The 7,256-nt window shown below is 39.5% G+C and overlaps 1 protein-coding gene across 1 annotated transcript in view; it reads left to right on the forward strand.

Annotated features, from left to right (window-relative positions):
* The first annotated feature begins 4,683 nt into the window (after positions 1 to 4,683).
* USP6NL (USP6 N-terminal like) overlaps positions 4,684 to 7,256 on the forward strand; it is a 73,883-nt gene continuing 71,310 nt past the window's right edge. Inside the window, exon 1 of the mRNA XM_018553719.1 lies at positions 4,684 to 4,753. The gene's annotated coding sequence lies outside the window, so the exon portion shown is untranslated. The remainder of the gene's footprint in view (positions 4,754 to 7,256) is intronic.

A 7,256-nucleotide genomic window follows, 5' to 3' on the forward strand; every position in this document is an offset into this window, starting at 1 on the left:
GCTATTTAATTTGAGTTGAGAAAAAGGCATTGTATATAATTTGGGTAATGTAGATCCTTCAGAGCGGTTATTGTATGTATAGGGCAGGGGCCGGCAACCCACGGCTCCGGAGCCGCCTGCTCCTGGTCAACTGCTCCAGATTCTATTTGATCCAGTTTTGATAAATTACCCCCACACAGTTGACTAGCACACACAAAGGTGGCTTCATAGAACCCTGCAAGGGAAAGGAATCGCCCTAAAACACTGCATCAGGGCCAGTGCTCAGCTGACCAGCTGATTTCTGCAAGAAATTAAAACTTTTTTAACTTAATGAAGCAGCATTCATTGTAAGGCATTTAATCAGCATGTAAAATGGCTTAAAAACCTTTTGGCTTTAATATCACCTAAAGCTAGGTGCCTATGATTGTGCCCATGTGGTTGTGGGAACTGCAAGTATCCTTTAAAATATTGTTTCGCTTTTAAAGCTAGTTTGCTCTTGAAAAGCATATTTTTATTGCTCTTCAAATGATGTTTAGAAAAGCCATAACTATGGGGTGTTCAATAAATGATGGTTATCTGAAGTAAAAGCATGCATTTAGTGTAGTTTCTTTTGTTTTGATTCTTCCTTTTTATGTTTAACAGGAAAGCTTGTGTGCTACATATTTCACAAGATAGCTTCTGTCATTACCGTATTTTTTTTGTGTTACAATACTGAATAGAAAGCCTTTCAATGCATAATGGACAGGGTTTCCTGTTTTTTTTGACTGTTTGACTACTTAAATGTGTTGAATATTTCATTCTGAAGATTCAATTCTGGATTTTTAATTTATTTTTTTACCTGTAATATCAGTGTTCTAAAATTGTGTGTTTTGCCTTATATAAGACCATGCAGTCTGGCACTAATTCATCGAGAATCCTGAAACTTTCCCATCAGATTTCTTTAATGGATAATTAGTATCTGAAAAAAAAGTCACGCCACTTTGAGTAATGAACCAGCTCCTATAAATGAGGATATTTAATTTTATTATCCAATATGCTGTAATGTAATTTAACATGATCTAGTATGTTTAGTATCCCTCTGTTCTGTGACTCTAGTATGAGAAGTACATTACAACTCGGCAAGTATTACATTTTACAGAATACTTTACGGAATTATATTTGTGAAATTGCTTGTCGAGAAATATACTTCTGTACATTACATGTGTGAAAAAAAACCCCAACATAGGCTATTCAGACCTCCTTTGTCTAAAGCAATTTTATATATTTAATTAGTTTTGTAGCGTGTTTATCATTTTACTGTGCAGATTGGGAATTTAAAAGCTATCTGTTTTAGGGTGAATTTCCAGCCATGCAGTTGGTGTAAGATTTCCATTAAATTTAAAATGATCGGAGCTGCCCCCCTCCTTTCCCCAAATTCTGTGACTTGCTGGTGGCCCATAATCATGATGGGTTCTCATTAACAAATAGCAAGACCCTGGAGGTGAGAAACAGCATACTATAGCTGGAAACCTTGGCAGATACCTTGGCTCCTACAGTGCTCTAGAGAGGGTTGGAAGTGAAGAGCAAGCAACTGAGGTTGTCTGCAATAAATAGAAAGAGGTAGCACCTTTTACTGTTTTCTACCCAGAGCTGCACCTTAAGCAAAGCCCTATATGTTTCATAGAGACATGGCATGCTGACACACTTTCTATTATATGCTACAGTGGTCACTGATTTTGTGGTCCGTTCTCTTGTTTGCTTCACACTGAAGGTTAAGTCGTAGGCTGTGAGAAATGAAACTCCCATACAGTTTACAGTACAAGGCATCTTTGTATGAGCATAATCCTCTGTTATAGTACATATTGGAGGAATTTAATTAAGGAAAGAATTGGCATGCTCTGTTTTTGAGATTACTACTACTTATTTTTTATGGGAGATATGCATTTTTATTAAGCTGACTTAAAAAAATTGGTTGCCTTACACACATTCCAGGGACCAAGACTTCTAAAATGTGTTGTACTATCACAAAATGTAAACGAAGCTACTTGTCAGCCAAGATCATGCTAGCTGCAAGCAGCACAAACATGTCATCTCATAAAACTTTAAAATGCGCCTGTATTTGCGACACCCAAGTACCGCAACTGCGAAGCGTTTATGTATTTATGAATGTGTACACCTGTAAATGCCAATCCCGGTGTTTATACGAAGTCTGGTAACGCACAATTCCGTATACAGCTGTGGGCATGAGCCCTTGCATTCCATCAAACTTCAAAGCAAGCCAAGTGACTTGCTCATTTCCTGGTTCAGAGATAGTAAGCTCTCTATCTCAAGCTTTCTTAGTGGACATTGACCCTGCATAATCACCTTCATCCGTGATCAATGAAATCTATGTGATCTATGAAATTGTACAACTGCGAACCAGAAAGCAGATTGATCTTCCTGGCTGTGCGGAAAGAGGTTTGTGAATCACCAATACTCTAATCGTAACTGCAATCTTCAGTGAGGTCCGTCTTCACATCTTTTATGAATTGTTCTCTGCAGTAATGGTAGCACCATCTTTTTTTTTTTTGGCTTCTTCTTTGTCTGTGTTTTGCCTACTAATGTTGCACATGGTAAAATCCTGTTCATGGTAAAACAGGAGAAAACGACTGAGTATTAGGCCTCATTCACACTGCCACGCATATACGTGCGTATTGTACCATATGCAGTATATGCAAATAAATGGCTCCATACACATAGCTGCGTATGGAGCCGTATATTTGCGTAGCGTATAAATGCGCAAAACCAGAATGAAAATGCGTATTTTACGCGCGTACAGTTCATTAAAATTTCTATTATGAATCATGCATTCTGGGATTGCATATAGTGCAGGCACATACGCATATATATGTATGCATACGCGCAATATACAATTTTGCTCTTGCGTTGTGTGGGAATGAGGCCTTAGCCTATTTATTATTATTATTATTATTATTATACAGGATTTATATAGCACCAATAGTTTGCGCAGCACTTTACAATATAAGGAAGACAATACAATTCAAGACAAGATGGTGATTAGTCTAGACTGCTTGTGGCATATACGCCTGGCATTCAGAGTTACTCTTATACTAATCGAGTGCAAATGCATCAACAAGGTCGCACACAAAAAAATAAATGCTACTACCTTTTTACTAAAAATATTAGTGTGTGCTAGTTTTTTTTTTTCCCTAGGAAGTTTTGGTTATATATTTAAGTTACACCATTTACATTGCCAGTTTACACACCCATTCTATTAAGGTGTGCTTTAAAGTAGTCAGTTTTCTATTTACAAAAGTACCAATTTTGTAAAGCAAAAATGTTGCACTTTTTTGTTTCCTATTGTCAGCTAGCTCTGGATCCATTTACACCATATGCATTGGAATGCGTTTTTCAATGCCTTTCCCAGTGCATAACAATGAAATGAGGTCAGTTCACACCAGCGCGTTGAGTTACGCTGTGCTGAAAAAAAGTAGAGCATGCTCTGTTTTCCACACAATGCAACTCAGTGTAGATTATTTTTGGATGTGGTTGAGATTATGCTCATGATGGTGTGTGTAGGAAGCTGTCCAGTGCCATTATGATTATTTTGTGTTTCCAGACATGCATAAAACCCATTTCCTTGAGAACAAGACGCTTTAATGTCCATTTTCTCATACAAGAACCTGAGGTCACATATTTCTGTTACAGTTAGTTAGATTTGCTGGCTCTGAAAGCTCAAAATCAAATCTTCAATGAACTCCAGCAGCCGTTTGTGTCCAGACATTGTGAAAGCTAAGAATTCCATAGGAAGTCGCTTTCCCAGGCACAGCGCACATACAAAAAAAGGTAATGAATTCCTCTGATAAATTAGGAGCATAAATGGAGGTCATAGTTATTCTGCTTTTAGCTTCTTCTTGTCTTGGCACCATGTAACTGACTTCAAGAAAAGGAAATTAAAGCTGGCACTTTGGAGACAAATCTTGTTTTTCCTGCCCCGAGTCACAGAGCAGTAGATTCAGCAATTCCACAGACTGCATTGAGAATAATAGGTTGACACTTGCTCACACATTCCTTGTTCCATCTGAACAATAGTTTTGTATACTCTGTGAACACCTCACCTGTAAAATGTTAAGTTCACCCGAAACTGATGCTTCTATTTTGAGTAGATGCTGACTAGTTTAACCTACCAGCGGGCTGCTTATATTTCTCATGGATTCCAGCGAAAAGTTTATTCTCAACCCCTAACCCTCGCTACAGCCATTATAAAGTTAAGCAATGTGATCTTTTAACTAATGGTAGTTTTGTAAAATAAATGGGAAATGTGTCAAAAAGAGCAAAATGCTCTAGAAATGGTCATGGAAAGCAGAAATCTGATGCGGATTTCTAGTGAAAGGGAACAAGATATAACAGATGGGTGGCTTCATGTGCCTGCGTCTTCCCAATGAAAAAATCTTCAAACTATAATATCCTTCTATAATTTCCTAATCTGACCAGATTTACAAAAAAATATTTCTGTGATATGTAACTGTTTACTAGAGCTGCAGCTAACGATTATTTTCAAAATCGATTAGTTAGCCGATTATTAGGTTCGATTAATCGGATAAACAATAAAAACAATAAATGAAATGTTATAGAAATTGTAATTCCAGCGTTATTTGTGATATCTAAAATGTTTTGTTGGTCACTATTAGTGTAAAATATTCTTCCCTCCCTTTTCACAGATCCAGGCTCTGAGGAGGATGTGGCCAATAAATCTGCACAAGAACGAGCCGATATAGTTGCCAAATATGACAAGGTACGTTTTTTTCCCCCCATACAGAACCTTTTCACCACTTGCTGTCCGGACAAATTTCTTATTATGTGCACACGCATGATAAAATCTGATCAGCTTCAAACCCCTAAACAATTATATATTTTCTGAAAGCAGAGGCTATGTAGAATTAAAAAAAATGTTAGTTGCAATTTTTTACGTTGCACTGTATTTGCGCAAATGTTTATCAAACCAAAATTTTTAGAATAAAGTACACTAAAATTAAATTTAGTGCACAGAAACAGACTATAATACCCAATTTTTTTGGTTCAATCTAAAAGACGGGATCACGTCGTGTAACATGTCTAGCCTTAAAATTGCGTGTGCTGGTGAAGCCACAAAAACTACAATACCCCAAATTTACCATAGGGGACACTTTAAAAGCTCTTACTGCTCATCAGTTTAGAGCCAACAGTGATTAAAGGAGAACTATGAGGTGAGTGCTTTTCACTCACCTCATAGTTCTAGCCGACCTGTGACAATGAGACTGTCACAGGTCGGCTCAGTAGATCGAGAAGTGAGCGAACACATACCGGCGTTCGCTCACCTCTCGATCCTGTCACAGCTCTCTGCTGTGACAGGGGAGGGGCTGGATTCCCCCCTCCCCGCTCCGATCCGCCAGCGCTGACTGACCTCTAGATAGGCAGAGCTAGCTGTCACTCACGCAGCTGGGCGGATCCAGACATAATTGTCGGGATCCGCTTCAGCTGCGGCGTCTCAGTATACCGCGAGCTGTAGCTGGCAGTGTACTGTGGCGTCTCAATATACCGCGAGCTGTAGCTCGCGGTATACTGAGCTTAGGGTGGCGGGAGGACGCTAGTTTGTGTCCCTGAGAACTATGGGGAAAAGCCTTAACCCCATAGTTCTCCTTTTTAATGGCTCTAGAATTATTGCTCTCACTCTGACGTTCGCGGCGATATGTAACGTGTTTTTGCACGTAGGCGCACCGACGCGTATTTATGTGCTTGCACGTGGAGGGCGGGAGGACTTTAAAACATTTTTTGCCGTTTTTTTTTATCCTTTCATTTTTATTTTTTAAACTTTTTTTTTCCCCCCTAACTATATTGCTATCACATAGTGGGCAAGCCCCCTATGTAATAGCAGATAGGCTGTGACAGTTCCTCTTTATGGAGACATCAGGGGTCTTTCAGACCCCTAATGTCAACTAGGGACCCCAAAGAAGACGAGGAAGCAGAGATCTACTTCCCCAGCTTCTTCTCCTGGCTCTAATACCCCACGCTACAACAAAATAAGCGCTGATTTGAGCTGAGCGACATTGAGCTACAGTGCACATTTAGTCGCACTATGTAGCGCTTCTTTTGGCAGTCTAACAAAGCCTATCGGGGCCAAATCACACAAAATCCGTTGGAAAAATAGGTCATGTTCGAGTGACAAGCTTGAGCTACAAGCACAGTTAAAATCGAGCTGTGAGATGTGAACAGCTCCATTGAAATGCATTGGACGGGCTACACTGAGCGATTTTTGAGCGGAAATTGCGCTACAAATTGCTCAGTGTGAATGGGAACCCTATTCACACTGAGCTACATTAAAAAAAAAAACGCTTTTTCAGTGCTGATTTGAGCTGAGCGACTTTGAGAGACATTGAGCTACAGTGCACATATTGTCGCGCTACTTTTGGCATGGACTTCGTAGCTGCCTCATTGGGTTGTATTCAATCAAAAGCAGTCTTGATGTGACATAATTCTTCTTCCTGTTTCCTGCTTATCTTTCTGTGCAAAAGTGACACTTCTGTAGCGCGACAATGCCGCTGGTAATGTGCAACATTGAGCTACACCATTAAAGTCTATTGGGCCAAATCACGCGAAATCCGCTGAAAAATAGGTCATGTTCAAGCTACAGGTGATATTGAGCTGTGAGGTATGAACAGCTGCATTGGACGAGCTACATTGAAATGAAGTGAAGGTTCAATTATGTAATTATGTACCACATCCCTAATAGGTACTAATTTACTGCTAGTCCTAAGATAATAACTAGGAGGGCTAAAAAGACTCTCTTAGCTAACAGTCAGAGAGCACAAGACCACTCTGAATTTCTAGCAATACCAACATTTTTTTCCTTGCACTTCTAAAGGTGCCCATACACTGCTCGATTCAATGGTATATTTAACCTGCCAAAGCGTAGCAAACTAAGGAAGTTCATTATTTAGGGTTTACATACATTTTTTTTCTTTCTCCTCTGCACATTCATACTATATTGTCACTAGTGAGTGCACTGAACTAAATGTGAAGCATTCTAGATGTGTACAGTTAGTAGAGCAAAGAGGGAAAACAGAGGGGAAATTCCTTCTCCAGCACCACACAAGACTGGTTGGGTTCCAGTAGTACGGAATTCATAGTCAGGTTGAAAAAAAAAGACACAAGTCCATCTAGTTCAACCTATAGCGATGAGAAAAAAAAACCAAAACCTAACACAGAACGCTATGCCCACAGTTACCCACTGTTGATCCAGAGGAAGGCAACCCCCCCCC

This window comes from Nanorana parkeri, unplaced genomic scaffold (assembly GCF_000935625.1).
Source record: "Nanorana parkeri isolate BGI_ZX_2015 unplaced genomic scaffold, ASM93562v1 scaffold128, whole genome shotgun sequence".
NCBI lineage: Eukaryota > Metazoa > Chordata > Amphibia > Anura > Dicroglossidae > Nanorana > Nanorana parkeri.